Source organism: Camellia sinensis, chromosome 2 (assembly GCF_055761805.1).
Source record: "Camellia sinensis isolate YWXY chromosome 2, ASM5576180v1, whole genome shotgun sequence".
NCBI classification, from domain to species: domain Eukaryota; kingdom Viridiplantae; phylum Streptophyta; class Magnoliopsida; order Ericales; family Theaceae; genus Camellia; species Camellia sinensis.
In genome coordinates, this window is record NC_138962.1 from 154326765 (window position 1) to 154342712 (window position 15948).

The window sequence follows — 15948 nt, forward strand, 5'->3', positions numbered from 1 at the left end:
TATGTTACATCACACTCATTCTAAGTGTGATTCACATTTACCAACTTCAAATCTACACCACTCACCACTCACTTACCACTCACCACTCACTTTCGGCATAGAATTTGGGACACAAATTCATGATCCATAGCATTTTTCATATCTTGGAGATTGAAGTTGATGTGTTGTGAGTCATATCAACAATGAATCTGGTCTAAACAATTCAAATTCTGAATAATTTTTTAGATATTTTTTGTAAGTTTGTATCATTGCTGTATTAAAAAAGCTAATTTTTATTTAAAAAGCCAAAAAGCTACCAAGAGTTCGTTTGGGAAGTAGGTTGATTTTTTGAATTTTTTAGCTATTTTAGCTTGGGGCTAAAAAGCCTGGTTTGAGAAGGGTTTTTGGCTTTTGGCTTTTTCGGCTTTTTTGATTTTTTTTGTGAGAGAAAGAATATAATGATTATAGGTTGGATGTGATATTTTGTCTTATTGAGCTAAAAAACCTATTTTGTTTTTTATGAATATTTTAGCCAAAAAATAATCTCAAAACCAAACTTCCCAAACGGAGGCCAAGTCATTTTTCATTGGTGAAAAAGCTAAATATACCATTAACATTTTTCACTCACAAAAAAATAACATTTTTAGCAACTTTCCAAATACATTAATAATAAAAACAACTAAAATATTAAAAAGTAAAAAGCCACTAAAAATATCACTCCAAACTTACCCTTAGATGAGTGGCCTTCTCTACCATCCACCTTCCATCTAAGCTTACCTTTAGACAAGCGGCCTTCTACACCATCGAGCTCCATCCGGCCAAATTATCGTTAAAACTGTAAATTCATAAATTTTATATCAATAATGATAAGGATGTCAATCAATAAATAAATAATGAGTTAATTACATTTTTAAGGGATTTTTGGCCAATACCCCCTCATTAGTTCCCTTTAGAGTGAAAAGAACAATCCCAACTTTTTTTATTTATAAAACCCTTGGAGAAAAGGGGTTTTCATCGAGGACAAATAAATTTATTTTCATTTTTTTAGACAATCTTACCCTTGGTAGCTACTTTTATATTTCAAACTTTAAAATAATATAAATTTTGATCTATATATTGGTTTTTAACAAAATTAGTAATTTTAGAACCCTCACGTCAAGATCTATTAAACAAAATTCATGTTGGTTATGAAATTCTTTCTTTTCTTTTTTTTGTCGAAACTAACATCGACGTCAAATTTTACTTACTGCGAATAGAGTTAAAATTTACTATTTACGTCAATTTCTATAGTAAATTTTTTTTTTTAAAAAAAAATTCATAGTCAACCAAAAAATCTCATTGATGGAATAGCAAGTCCATGGATATCTTCTTTGTTATGGAAGGTGAAGCTTTTGCTATTCGTCAAGCTTATTTAATGGCTTAAGCAAAAAACCTTTCGAACATTGAGATTAAAGGTGATAATCAGTTTGTTATCCATCTCTGTGTTTCATAAATAGTCCCTCCTTGGGAGTGCAAGGCCATTGTTCATGACATCAAATGTTTCGCTCAGCAAAGGAGGTTTTCCTTCCCTTGGGGTCCTCGATCGACAAACAGGACAGCTCACTAAACAACCCAATCATATCTTCGAGGGGTTTTTCCTCTCCCCCTGGCTTAGTGTTGGTGCTTGCTTTGTAATTGCTTGGTTTCTTGTGTAATGTTTTTCTCAAAAAAAATAAAAATAAAATCAATCTATATGTTGTTTGATAGATCTTGATAAGAATACTAATTTTATTTAAAAAATGAACATTTAGATCAAAAGTTATATATTATTTTAAAGTTTAAAAAATTAAATTAGTCCCTAAAGATATTTTATAATAATCATGTATACTAGATTTTCCAAGGAAAATATTTGGGGATTTTTTTTTAGGGTCCCTGGTATTAAGGTTTTATAACATAAAGGATATTCAATATTTTCATTATGTCTAAGGTCCTTCAACATCGATCCAGAGAATTTCTTTGGATTTCTAGAGATTTTCTCTAGTTTTCGCAAGAATTTCTCTAGGTTCAAACTAGAAAATTTCTCTACATTTCCAATCATGATATGCAATACACGAATCGATCACCCAAATAAGTAACAACAACAACCAATATATATATATATATATCCAGAGAATTTCTTTGGACTTATTTTCTCTGGCTTTCCAGAGAATTTCTTTGAATTTTCTCTGAATTTAAAAAAATAGTAATGAAGAGTTCAAGGAATAGAGTGTCTGGCTTCACTATGATTTGCATTTGTCCATGGGAAGGCCAGAGAAATTCTCTAGGTTTCAATTTAGAGATTTTCTCTGGATTTCAAGAAACAGTAATGAAGAGTTCAAGAAACACCAAAAAATTTCTCTGCCTTCCCAATCATGATGTGCAATACACAAATTGATTACCCAAATAAGCAACAACAACAACAACCAATATACATATATCTAGAGAAATTCTGGGAAGGCCAGAAAAATTCTCTGGATCCCAGTCTAGAAATTTTCTCTTGATTTTCTCTAGATTTCAAGAAATAGTAATGAAGAGTTCCAGGAACAAAGTATCTGGCTTTACTATGATTTGCATTTGCCGATGGGAAGGCAGAGAAATTCTTTGGATTTCAATCTAGAGATTTTCTCTGGATTTCCAATTTTTTTTTTTTTGGATTTTCTATGGATTTTCTCTAGATTTTAAGAAACAGTAATGAAGAGTTCAAGAAACATCATAAAATTTCACTGTCTTCCCAATCACGATGTGCAATTCACAAATTGATCACCCCAAATAAACAACAACAACAACCAATATACATATATCCAAAGAATTTCTCTGGACTTCCTAAAGAATTTCTCTCCAAGGCCAGAGAAATTCTCTAGATTCCAGTCTAGAGAATTTCTCTAGATTTTCTCTAGATTTCAAGAAATAGTAATGAAGAGTTCAAGGAATAAAGCATCTGGCTTTATTGTGATTTGCATTTGTCCATATACATAATACATATACAACTCCTCAAACACTAAAACTTTAAATCCAAAATTCAAGAACTCAACATCCCCAAATCCTTTAAGACCTATCCCATACAAAATTGTCAAACAAACAGTAATCACATTGTTCATGAGATAGATTTTCAAGAAACACATATTTGCATCAACTATATTGCAGAAAATAAGGAAAGCAAAACAGGGAAAAGACAGAGAGAAAGAGAGAAAGACAGAATATATACAACCACGAGAGAAGATGGCAGCGGCGAGAGAAGATGCAGCGGTAGGAAAGAGCTGCCAATGGCGGTAATGGAGGAGGTGTTCATTGGGGAATGAAGAGCAGAGAGAAAGAAAGAGAGGGAGAGATCGGTTTGATTTGAGAGAATCAAATTTCTCTGTGATATATGAGTGTCAAGGTTGAGGGACTTTAGACATCACAAAATAATATTATGGATTTCTTCTATTACTAAAAATAGGATAGGGACCTTAGACTAATTTTCTCAAAATATTTTGCATTTGTCCTTAATGTATTAAAGTTTTATGTGTAAAATTCATTTAACCCTTGTGGTTTGACCAAAGAACACTTTACCCTCCTTTATTTTAAAAATAGCCAATTATCCTCTTATGATTTTGGTCGTTTTGTAAATTACCTCTGTATTGTCAATATTTCCGTCTAAATTGATAGAGTTTGTACCTCACGCTCCATAAATTTGAGTTGACAAGAAATTAAATCAATTTAAAAGGCCAAATATGATAGAAAAACACAGTTTTGCCCTTAACCTCATCTTTTTCCCCAAAAAACCCTTATCGTCTTCAACCCTAATCATAAAAGCACCCCAATCATGCCCTAACATCTAGCCACCCTACTATCACCATTAGGTTGTAAAGTCGTCGTCTCCCATCGCTGATATGGTGACAAGAAAGATGACATCTTGTGCTGTAATCATCGTCGACATCTACACTTCTTGTTATTGTGACCCTACTTCAATCTCTACTTTTTGATTGTCGACGTGTCTGAGGTAGATGTTCGACGGTGAGAATCATGGAGGGATGTACAATTTTGATCTTGTTTTTCTTGATTAGGGGGTTTTTGGCAAGAAAGTTTTTAGCCTTTTTTAGGCTAAAATTCACAAAAAGATAAAATATGTTACAATAGCTAATAAGACAAAATGTCATATCAAACCCATAATCATTTCACTTTTTCTCTCACAAATATCACATCCAAAACATAGAAAAAAGAAAACAGCGAGACAAAGAAGAAATCCATCACCGGCTACACTCGCCAACAGCCCCTCTCCAGCGCTGTTCACCATCCCAGCACCACCACCTTGTCTGTGTAAAAATCCATCGTTGCTCCGGCGGCCACCCCAACTACCCCCCCACCTTCTACTCCATCATCATCTTGTTTTTCTTCTTCATATTCTTCTACTCGATCTCTCTCTACCTCGTGATCACTAAAGCTATCAATTTTACACAGACGACAGTGGCGACGATAAGGTGAAGGGAAGGGTGTTGGTTAGGTCGCTGGAGAGGCTCGCGCCGGTGGATTTGGCGGTTTTTAGAGAGAGAAATGAGGAAAAGGAGGAAGAAGAAGAAGAAGAATGAATTAGGATAGGGGGACGTTGGTTGCAACGATAATGGCGAAGAGGTGGTGGTGTCGGCTGGTAGAGGGACTAAAGCAGTGGAAAACGGTTTGGGATTGGAGAGGGGTTGCTGGCGAGGTCGCCGGTGATGAAATGTTTTTCTTCGTCTCTCTGTTTGTTTTTTTTTTTTTTTTTCTTTGAAGTTTTGTCGTTGTTTTGGAACACTACATGGATGCACTACAGAATAACCCTACAGAGAATCTAGACTCATGCTAGCGTTGGGTGTAATATTGACACTGTATTCAAGAATAATGATAGAGTTCATGAAAAAAAATATAATAAAATGTATCATGAAAATTTTTTATTCATTGATTAATATATAATGTTTTGTTGTATGTATGATTTAAAGAAAAAGAATATTTCATGATCAACTTCCTAACATTTTTTCCCTGTATTCAAACCATTCTATAGAAACAAGACATATGGTTACCCACGATGACTAATGCGTGAGGGATGGATGGAAATACAGGTGGTAGTAGAATATGGGAGATAACATGGAGAAGTTATTGGTTGATATTGAGGTACCGCCACGTGGTGCCGCAATGGTGCTCTAATTGGTAGAAGGGGTGGTGCTCGCAAATTTATTTTGAGTAATTAAAAAACATGAGAGAATATGAAAATTTGTGATCGATGAATGATACTGACGCCCCAAGAGTACCAAATAATTTTTCAACAACATGGTAATTGTAGCAATATCACTGCTGGGAAAATGACTTTTAGAAACGCCGCTATATGTCTGAAAAACGCCGTTAATTCCTTTAGTGACGCTTACTACCAAACGTCGAGGACGCGGCCGTCGCTGTAAGTTTATGACGCTTTAAAAGCGTCGTAAAATTAGTATAGGCGGCGTTTATAAAAACGCCGCTAAATGTGGCAGTCAACGGTAACATGACGTCACATAAGCATTAGCGACGCTTCAAAAACGTCGTAATAAATTTTTTGTTATTTTAAAAATATAACTATAGTGGCGTTTTGAAAAACGCCGCAAAAGATTTTTTTTTTTTTTTTTTTTTGAACTACTAATTTTGTGAGATTTAACTTCAAAAATATACCTGTAAAATAGCAATAATGAATAAAACTTTGTATAGACATATATTTATGTGAGATTAATATTCCCTCACATCTATAATAGTACCCCATACAACATCCTTCAAGAAAAAAATCCAATAAGTTCAATCCCAAAAAATAAAATGAGAATAATTTAAAGATAAAAGTGAAATTAACAGTTGAATAATAAAAAGTAATAGTGCCTAAGGCAAATAGGGTTGGGAAGAAGTTATAATGATTTCCACTACTCAAATCAATACCATAAATTAGGACAGATAACATTTGTCATTGGGTCAGATTACGACCTCAAAAGTTGTGTTTAGCCAAGAAATAATTATGCATTCATATTCATTGGGTTAGACACAAAGCATCAAGCATTCATGTCCAGATTTTCTAATCAATGTCTACAAATTTCCAGAGTTGAACAGAGTATTAATAATACACACCAAATATTACCCTTCCTACATAAAGCAAGAACCACCATACTGCTAGAAATTTATTTTTTCACCCCAAGTCATGCACCTATACCACCGCTTCTGAAGCATTTGGAATCTCTGCCAAAATCATGTGCACATTTGAAAGACCAGCATCATCACCTTTTGTACAGCCAACCTGCTCACAGAGAGAGAGAGAGAGAGAGAGGGAGAGAGAGAGAGAGAGGATGAACTTATACTAATGGTAAAACTGGGAGGTTCAATCATGGTAAATCAACAATAAAATTCTACTCTCAAAGAGTTTATCTTGCAAAGCATTTTAAGCAAAAAATAATAATTTAATTCTGAAACTAGTTTACTCAAATTGCATTCAATATGCCAGTATCACTTGTGTTCAACTTAAAATCTCAACAACCTGTAGCAGTATTACATTTCATCGTACTAGAAGGTGAGGCACACACTGTGTGCCAAATTAACAAAATATAATATATATATATATATAAAGTAGAAGATTGCCAATTGATGCAGAAAATTATTAGTTTTCATGTCATCAAAAGAGTTAATGAAAAGCACTCCATCCTTTATAGAGATGCTAATATCTCATGTTTGTGGTTTATGGAATTGTGTTTCCTTTCAGGTGGGATTCTTCCATTTCAAAGTTTAGAACGACTAATGGTGAAAGAGAAGAGTCCAAGATGAACAATGAAAGGAAGGGTATACCAAAAACCCTATAGCCTGTCTGATATGCTTGAGCTCATCCCAAGCTGAACCTGCATACTGCAATATGTTTTTGCTTACTAAAATAGAAATTATACAACACAAAGTGAAGTGGTAATAAATCAATGCTGATGCTACCTCATCTGTTGCATTATAACACCAATGTTCGAGTTCAGCGAGTCCTGCTTTAACATATTCACCGTTACTGAATGAACAACATTCTCTCCTTAATAGAAGGCTGTGGTCCCAAAAAGCGTGCACAAGGCCATAAGAAAAAACTTACTTGCAGTATAAAAACTTCAAAAAGCATCTAAAGACAACATGCAGACTACCTGTTGAATAGTTGAACATTGATGAATGAAAATATTTGTGTGAACACCTTGCGAACTAAAAATGGAGGTACCTGAAAATAGTAAAATGAAAAAGAAAACAGGTAAGCAAAAGGGTGCTTCAGGAGAAAATCTATGCACAGTAAATAGAAACAGAAGCATTCCCCCAAAATCCAAGCCAGTCAACTATGTAAATGGCACATTTAAGTGCCATGTTTGGAGAGCTGAAGTGGATTGGAAGCAGACAAATAAAAACAATGTCAAGAAGCCAGACAAAAGGCACCAAATTTATCGAAACGGGTAATGGGGAAGAAAAAATGGCATAACAAGGAATGAAAGCAGTGACAAATTTTATCAACTATACACTTCACTACAAATTTTTTGGTTTTCAATAGGCAGGTCAGACAACTGAAATGATTGGATATTTCAAATAGTGCAGATAAAATAATTCCACATTTTAGTGCATTGTTGGATGTTCAAGGCAAAAATATTATTCAAGCTTCTAATACACCCATACAATTTATGTGTGAATTATGAAAGAGCATTGTACATCTAACCAATCAAAAGCTATGACCTGACCTTAGAAACTAAAGACTCCAGACATCACTAACATAACTCATTTGAATGTTCCGCTTATACACTGGAACAACACCTCCTTGGGAAAATAACATTTAAATGAACTTTAGAGATCGATGTGAAAACCAGGACATCCTAGCTAGATAGAGCATAAAACAATACAACAAAATAAGATTGAGGAACAACAAATCTGTATTGATGCAACATGTGCTTCACATGTGCTTCTTAGCTTATGATAAAATTTCTGGGTGCTAGCAGAAGAACAGCACAACTATCAAATGACATATTAAGAATAAAGCCATTAGATCAATTGAGGGACTATAGGGAATAGAACATGCATTTAGAAGTATGGGATGTAACATACGATAACAGCTGGTACATAGAGCTAGGCTGGGGACTAAATGCAATGGCAGTAACAGCTCCTATATGTCCACGCAAAACTGAAATAGGAAATCCATCTGGCAAGCGCCACTGTAATACACAAGAAAAAACTATTAGGTCACCAAGGGATAAATAGTATGGCGGATTTATATTTTAAGTGTAAACTGGAAAGAACCCTTACAACTTGAATGCTGTAGTCATTTGAAGCAGATGCCACCAAAGCATTGTTTGAACTTACAGCCAAGTCAGTAATGTCACCCTTTCAGTAAAATTAAGAAGAGTAGACAAGTAACACAAGGAATGAAAATGGAGTTCCATCCAAACAAACTGAATATGGCAATATATAAACTATTAATGTTGTGCTCTAAAAGCCAATATCTGAGATGTGGTTGAGACAATTTCGTAAAACAGTCCTGTTTAACTAATTAAAAAAGAGCAAATTTTATTAACATGTCTACTTTGTGTGTGTGCATGTGTTTTTATTTTTTTTTTTGATCGGTAAAAGTCAAAAGGTATGGTGGGATAGATAGATAAACATTAATTTGTTTCTCAGTACACATACTGATTAGCAGAAGAATAGGGAGCAACAAACAGCAAAAATTTTAAATAATAATAATACTAAAATTGTTATCCAAAAAAATAATTAGAAGCTAATATATATGATTTTTTTACAACTACTGCCACCAAAGAACCACCTAAGAATAACTCTACCATTTGAATGAATGGAATTCCCAAAACCACACCAGTTAAATATAGTTAAGGATAAGAAGATTACCACAATAAACAGCATCCCTATGTCCCCTTAGTCTCTTTATGTTTTGCACCATTGTTAAGGGTTTAGCAATGAAGAGATGGAGCACGATGGTGTTTTGGAAAACCACCTCCAATTTCTCTCAAACTTAGTCCACGCACCTGATCAGCCTGCATGTGAGGCTGCTAAGATACATACATACCCAGCTGCAGCAACCACAGATTCACAGCTAGAGGCAGAGCCATCACTGCAGAAGAAGTCAGCATTGATATCTTGTTCATCACAGTTTTGTTTTCCTAAATGCTCTTCAAAAAATATCTGTAATAAACATAGCTACAGTTGTAATGTTTGTTGGATGGTTAGAGTGTTTGTTAGCTAAGTTAGTTACTGCATTAGTTACTGAGTTGGTTAGTTAGTTACTGAGTTAGTTAGATATTTTCCTATATAATATCTTGTATAGTGTATATGTGATTCATTGAACAAAAAGAAAAGTTAGAAAAGTCTTTCATTCTTTTCAGAGGCCAACGCAAGTATGCAACTTGCTTGTTTTCTTCATTCCTGTCAGCTGCATCATATAATAACAATACTAATAAGAAAAGAGCAAACAAAGCTTATCCAAAGCTATACATTTGCATGAGATTGGGGAATTTGATCCTTGCTAGAGGCAAGATTGGGCAACACTAACACCAACCCAATGCAGCTGCCTTACTCCCTTAAGTCTAAGCTAGATATATAAACTATATTTAAAAAAAAAAAAAAAAATATCTATAATCTTCAAACAAAATAGCAGAAAATATCAAGATGTAGTGATAATAAGCAATGATACATCCATTATTGTCAAAAGAACGTGAGGGAACGTTTTAGTACAGAGGAACCCCATCGGATTGCTTCCCCTGGGTTCCCAACATGAACATCAAGGCTTACATAAACTACATGACCAATCAAAAAAGGAGTAAAGAGACTTCAAAATGGACATCACAAGGTACAAATTCACCCACAACAAAAACAAAGTTATCAGAGGGATGTGATATCTCATTTCTTAGCAAGCAGCTTTTTTGGAAGCTTCTCCAAAGGTGTGGTTTTGAGAAGGAAGAGCCTGGCAGCACGCTCTTGCAATGTACCCCCGCATTTCAACCCACGTGATTGCAGCTCCGATTTTAACCTTTCCATACCAAGAACCTAAAAGATCATACCAGAAAAATTCGAAATGTTAGTTGCTGTCAACGCTGCAAAAGTAGACGGCCTGTGTCAGCTTTATAATGGACTACAATAAGACATCATAAATATAAAACTGGCAAGATAATTTTACAAGTGCAATGTGAAATTTTGCAAATTATAACTTTATGCTGTTTCTTTCCCTCTCTATAGGACATTATGAAATCAGAGAGACACATTATTCAATAAACACGGTTCAAGAACAGACACAGTTTCAACTAACAGGCTATTATCTTCTTCTTTTGCAGAATGCATTGCAGTTGACAACTTCATGGAAGAGACCATCAGTCCCTTGATTGTTTTAAGAAAAAATTTCCCAGTTTAATCCGAAAGCAAGGCAATCAAAACCAATTTACTTCACACATATAAACAGAAAGAAAAGTTGGTCATAATACCTCCAACTCTGCTGCTGAATTAAATTCATCGAAGTTCAGTGGCTTCACCGTATCTGAAACATCAGTGCTCATCACCACAGTTTCTTCATGAACTACAGGTTTGGATTCGGAATCAATGTTGACTTCTGCATCATTTGTTCCACATTCAAAATCTTCGCCCTTTCCAGAGCTAGAAACACTTGGGTGCTGACCCTCTGTTCCCTCCAGATTACCAGACTCAATTTCCCCAGATTCTTGCTTCTCATTCTCAAAGGCTTCTGCCCCCCTGGAGAAAGATATTGCTCAATTCTGTACTATCCTTTCTTCAAGAATCTCCATTGCTGGTTCCCCAGCATCACTGTTTTCACAACCAACCAGACCTCCATCAGAACTTTGCTATCTGTTTCCCAATAACACAACCACAAATACAAAATTTTAGTTAAGAATTACACTGCATACACACATAATATATACGTGAAATTGACCAAAACATGAAATGAAATGAAATTCAGAACACTCTTTTGTACAAAATCAGCCCCCAAGCTCACATCATCATCTTGAATGTCATCATTTTCATCCTCACAAGGATCGAGCACACTCTTGATAATCTGGAGTAGCAACTAACTTGCAGAACATGGTTAAACTATGAAAGAATTAGCTAGAAGATAATGACCTGAATTCAGAATTTTCAAGGAACACATAAGTGATGTCCTCTATCACAGTTTAATATGGATGAATTAATTGTTACATAAAAATAATAAGGAGCGAGGACGGGGATAAAAATTGGGAAGAGAGTTCACTAATGAGTAACTAATAGGTAATAAAGACTACCGACTTCTCTAGCTTTGTACATAGAGCAGCCGTACAGTGGATGGTCGGTCTATACGAGCCAACAGAGAGCATATCAAAAGGAACCATCAAAATGTGGTTACTGATTGTTAACTTAGAACTTGTTGATAAAACTTCTAAAAATTACTCTGGTCTGTGAAGAATTACAGAGAAACCTAATAAAAACTTAAGTGAGAAGAAATCTTGTGCATGGAACACACCAGAGTCACACAGGGATTGAAACTTAATCCAAGAGATTTCATGAACTCCTCTGCAATTTGACGCCATTTAATATCAGGGTATGCAACAAGATGTGCATTGTAATTTCTAACTACACCGGCAAACTTCCCCATTATCTCAACTTGAGAAATATCCCGTCTTTCCCTGCTTAATCTGACAGCAAAAATTGCAATTTCCTTTCCAAGGGTGGTAGGTGAAGCTGGCTACAAAATAATAAACCAAACGAGTGATCTATTGATGAGTATTAGTCTAAAACAACTGTATAAACACAATTGTATGCACCATCATATGCCAGGTAGGTTAAGTATACAAATTTACTCAACAAATCATATATCCCAACAACTTGAGTTAAAGTAAGTAAATCATTTTCCTCCATTCAGTTATTATTTCACCATTTAACTCAACTTCTTCCTTCTAGTCATCAAATTTAGTTATTGTTAAGTGATTATGCATATTCTCGATAATCCAATATATGAAGGGTTCTAGTCAGATGAACCATTTTCTTTTTCTCTGTTCTTTTTATCTATCTTTCTGAGACACCATTTGCAGACTCTGTAACTTCTCTCTCACAGCCCTACACATGAAAGACTTCAGAGCATAGACGAAAGTGTGGAAGAACTAGAGAAAATTACCTAAAACAGTACCTGTACCTGTACCTTCTCAACAACATCCAACAAATTACCTAAAAAATACAAACAGTAAGGTAAACTTCCTCTTAAAACAAAATGACTGCATTACCTTCAAGATGTTTACGCCATTCAACTTATTTGAAATGACAATGCTTGAAACTGGACCAACATTTATTGTGAAGTTGCCAGCACCAATAGCATTTGATAAGACTATAATGATCTAAGAAAATTTCACATCTAAAGTGAACCACGAAGAGAAAACAAAATTAAGGGAAAATTTGATCAAAGAAGCAACCACTGAATAATGAAGCCAAGGTCCTATTTATCTCCGTGACAGTGTCATGATTTTTTATTTATTTATTTTTAAATCATCTTGATGGTGTTGTATTTGTGCTCCATATTTGTATTCTTGCATAATCTATTTTCCAAAACAAATAAAAACAAAGAAACAATACAAACACAAACAAACAAGATAAATAATAGCACTATTATGATGCTACTAAGAGAACGGGAAGGAGGAACCTGGTTCTAGGTCAACATTTTATTATGTAATTCCTTTTCAATCAATAAATCAATGACAAACCTGTTCCAGCTAAACCCAGCTTTGGCTGATGACCTTCAATACAATATTGTGAAAAATTATAACCAAAGATAGATGAGTGATAGAAAAAAAAAAAAATCAAATTTAAGTCAATACCCAAATTAACCAATAGACAGACTGCTAATCACTACTGAGTTCTCCAATTAATGTTTATCATCTAAATAAACCAAAATATATTTTGATACATAGAAATTGACATAAACCAATGTATCCTCATATTTAGAAGCATTATAGACAAAAGAATATAGCTCCAGAAAAGTAAGAGAAACCAAATTCAAGTAGATTCTCATCAGTGTATTGAGTAAACAAATCTAAATAGAGTTGTTCAATACAAATCTAAACAAGATCAAAAACAGAACAAACATGTAAACAAATATATTAGAACTTACCTCCAATGAGAAAGTTAGGGTTTCTTTTCTCACAGGAGTTGATTTTTTCCGTCACTGCCGATCAACGATTGGATCATTCGAGAGCCTGAAAACAAAATAAGGATGATTATTCAATTAATACATAGAGATACATATAAAAATTCATATATATACTTGTATAGAGAGTTTTTTAGGACAAAAAAATTATCCAAAAAAAAGTACAGATAATGTATACACAGAGAACGAGACTGTGCGAGAGAGAACGAGATCGAGAGAGAGGGAGACAGAGACAGGCAGAGATCGAGAGAGAGAGAGAGAGAGAGAAGAATCGACGAAACTGAGATTGGATTGAAATCAAAATCGTGCAGATGGTTAGTAGACGATGCAGATGCAGATGCAGATGGGGGTGGCGGTGGCAGTGATTGTGGAGCTTCGAAATCAAAATCATTCTGAGATTGGATCGACCAAATGATGAATCACCGAGCAAAGAAGGTTGAATTGAGTTGAAGGAGCTGAAGGGTTTAGAGAGAGAGAGAGAGAGAGAGAGAGAGAGAGAGAGAGAGAGAACGAGTGAGAGATTTGAGGGATCGGTTTCTCTAAGACTCTAGGGTTTCTCAGATTCAAATACGTTGGTGAGAGATTGGAGGGTTTGAAGAGAGAGAGAGAAACACATTTGGAGGCGCTTTTCAAACGACTTGGATTATTTAAACGGTACCGTTTTAATTAAAATAAAATATGACGTTTATAAAACGTCGTTAAATGTTAGAAATAGTGACGTTTAAAAAAACGCCGTTAAATAAACGCCGTAAAATCATATATTTCCTGTAGTGTATGCAGAGCTAAGTCAGCCAGGCGCAATTAAATCCAACACTATTCTTCAATTAGTCTTGTCTTTTGTTTCTGGTAGAAGTAGCATAGTCATACGCCTTGTTTGGCAACCAGAATTTTAACTAAAATAATTATATTTATAAAAAAAAAGATTAAAATAGTCAATAAAATAAAATGTCACATTTACACATCAATCACTTTTTCTTTTCTTTTTTTCACAACTATCTATTTAAGTACCAAAAAAAAATCACAAATTATCCTAAATAAAACTTTTTTTTTCATCTCAATAAATAACCAAAAAGTCAATTAAAATAACGAAGTTTTCAAATAAGGCAATAAAAATTGATTTCCTTGCAGATTCACTTTGAGCAATTTATTTACTCACACTTTCATTCTGAAGTAGGAGTAGCAAGGTAATAATATACTTCGACTTGTGATTGTATTATCCAGTTAATTAATTGCAATTTCTTTTGTCTTCATCTCTCTTTCTTAACCACTTTCTCAATTAATTTTCATTGCACATTGGTTATGAATTTGATACTCACTATGAAAATTCTCTTCATTGAAAAAAAAAAAAAAAAAACAACTCTACATAATCGTCTATTAAGTGTTTGGCTTAATATTAATTCTGTAAGAATTTTTTAATTCTAACTAACATGTGCTCAAAATTACTTTTCTAACCTTCAAAAATCAAAAAAGTCAACAGTTGTGTTCTTACACCCAAGGCCAATTGAATAATTGGAGCCGCTTTTGTTCAAAAAAGAAAAACATTTTTTTTCTTTCCTATATTTATTTATTTATTGTTTTCTTTTTTCCGTATGTTATTAAATAGATAAATGAGGGCCTCCACCAACACCATGTGATCAATAAGCAATTGAAGTTAAAATATTCACATGGTTGGGTTTTTATTGGTACAAATGATATTGTTTTGTGTAACAAGATTATTAGAGATTTTTAATTTTGGCACAATTAGCCATTACCTACCAAAAGATGTTTTTTTGAAGAAAAATATTACCCTCAATTTAGTACTTGTAATGACCCCAAAATGCATATAAGAAATCATCTTCATTTACCTATGAGAGGATGTGTTTTAATTTAATTATAGCTATTAGAATTGAAACATTATCTGTTGAGTTATAGACTTAAAATTTAAATTACCGACCTTTATGGGTTCAGAAATTAAAATTGAATACTTGGGTATGTTAATGGGAATTTTTAGAACTATTGGGAAAAATTAATTGGAAATCTAATTTGTCTGATTCGTTAATGCACGTTTGGGTGGTTAACTTTGTACCGCAAACTGAAGACCCTAGAGACTTCAGAAACCAGAACAGGGGACATATTTATGATCAGCACAATTTTTAGAGTCACCTGGGAACTTTAATTGAAATTTGATTTTGTGCGATTCGTAAGGCCACGTTTGGCTCTCCCTATTGTGCTAGGCCTTGTGTGTGTGTTTATTTAGATATATGATGAGGAACTCAACATTTTGAGCGCAAAAATATCTAGAGAAAATAGGGGGGGGGAGACACGTGAGAAAGAGAAGGGAGAGAGTTTTGGAGAGAACTCAAAGAGAAGAAGGAAGAAAGAGTAGAAATTGAAGAAGACATCAAAGAATTGGCTTGAATACATCATGATTATGCAAGAACAAGTGATGATAAGGGCTTAAGGTAAGACTCTCCCTTTCAACACTTGAAGATCACAAGCTAAATAATGAGTTCTTGGGTTATCTATAATTCACTACAGGAAAAAGGAGATATGGTGACTTTTTTTAACGACGTTTTTTTAAACGTCACTGTTATTAATATTTAACGGCGTTTATAAAACGTCGCATATTTTTTTAAAATAAAACTACGTCATTTTATAATCGGAGGCGTTTGGAAACGCCTCGAAATGCGGTAGCCACACGCGCTTTTTTTTAAGCACATTTTGAATCTGAGCCCCTCTCTCTCTCTCTCTCTCTCTCTCTCTCAACCCTTATACACACACATCTCTCTCAACCCTCATCGAAGCTCCAGATCAAAGCT

The 15948-nt window shown here is 34.3% G+C and overlaps 2 long non-coding RNA genes across 4 annotated transcripts; both read right to left on the reverse strand.

The window, feature by feature from the left end:
- Window positions 1-5479: 5479 nt before the first annotated feature.
- On the reverse strand, window positions 5480-9307 carry LOC145819712 (uncharacterized). 2 transcript variants are annotated; one of them, XR_014360479.1, is made up of 6 exons: window positions 8863-9307; window positions 8071-8177; window positions 7134-7204; window positions 6940-7039; window positions 6805-6861; window positions 5480-6262 (listed from the first exon to the last, which is right to left on the reverse strand). It is a non-coding gene; the product is annotated as an uncharacterized LOC145819712 (long non-coding RNA). The 2 variants fall into 2 exon arrangements; XR_014360480.1 differs by lacking the exons at window positions 6805-6861; window positions 6940-7039 and having other exon boundaries at window positions 5486-6262; window positions 8863-9287.
- A 334-nt stretch (window positions 9308-9641) lies between these two features.
- On the reverse strand, window positions 9642-13446 carry LOC114274437 (uncharacterized). Of its 2 annotated transcripts, none has more exons than XR_014361849.1 (4): window positions 13432-13446; window positions 13115-13199; window positions 10449-10785; window positions 9642-10017 (listed from the first exon to the last, which is right to left on the reverse strand). It is a non-coding gene; the product is annotated as an uncharacterized LOC114274437 (long non-coding RNA). The 2 variants fall into 2 exon arrangements; XR_014361848.1 differs by having other exon boundaries at window positions 10449-10827.
- Between the last annotated feature and the right edge of the window lie 2502 nt (window positions 13447-15948).